The following is a 711-nucleotide window of genomic DNA, read 5'->3' on the forward strand; positions in this document are numbered from 1 at the left end:
GTAGCGATGGACTAGCAAGAGTCGTGGTGTGTGGGTCTGTCTATACTAAAGCCCTGGTCCTCGAGGGACAAGGCAGCGAGTAATTGAACTCTCTCATTCTGAATCTCGACCCCCTTCTCCTACCTCGCCTCGTCGTCTACTCTCCTCATTCTTTGTGCGATCGATCCCCTTCCAAGGTTCGGTCGTCACAATGTGGTATAAGTTGCTCGTTGGTGGGAAGACCACCGCTAGCTACCGGAACCGGTAAAGGTGACTTTGCGCACTTGCCTCCTCCTTCACCAGCTCGAACAATTGGAACCCTGAAGATTATAAGGATTGGTGAAACGAAATTGACATCGGATTAGAAGTCCGGCGAGAGAAGGGAAACCCTAGACGTCGCCGTGAGGGGAGTGCAAAAACTATTTCGGCCACTCAAATTCGTTTAGCAACAAATGGCATCAAACCAGACCGAGTCGTGTTGCGAATTGTTAGCTGAAAACTTGCATTTTCGCCCGTCTTCTTGGGGACTTCAGTCCGGGCCGTACTTCTCCTGTGGAGGCTTGATAAACGAACCACCTCCATATCCGCACCAAAAATAAAGGGAAAAGTTGCGAATCACGAAAAAAAAAACGCAGGCACACCGAGTCGGGCCGCGCTCGCGCCATTCGACAGCCAGTTCCGTCCGTCCGTGCAACCCCCTCGTCGCGTGCTCCTTCCTCCCCTGGTCTGGTC

The 711-nt window shown here is 52.5% G+C and overlaps 1 protein-coding gene across 1 annotated transcript in view; it reads left to right on the top strand.

Annotated features, from left to right (window-relative positions):
- The first annotated feature begins 575 nt into the window (after window positions 1-575).
- The window catches only part of LOC123170230 (protein YIP4b-like), a 2,834-nt gene continuing 2,698 nt past the window's right edge, over window positions 576-711 (top strand). The window contains exon 1 of the mRNA XM_044588066.1: window positions 576-708. The gene's annotated coding sequence lies outside the window, so the exon portion shown is untranslated. The remainder of the gene's footprint in view (window positions 709-711) is intronic.

The sequence above is a fragment of the Triticum aestivum genome, chromosome 1D (assembly GCF_018294505.1).
Source record: "Triticum aestivum cultivar Chinese Spring chromosome 1D, IWGSC CS RefSeq v2.1, whole genome shotgun sequence".
NCBI lineage: Eukaryota > Viridiplantae > Streptophyta > Magnoliopsida > Poales > Poaceae > Triticum > Triticum aestivum.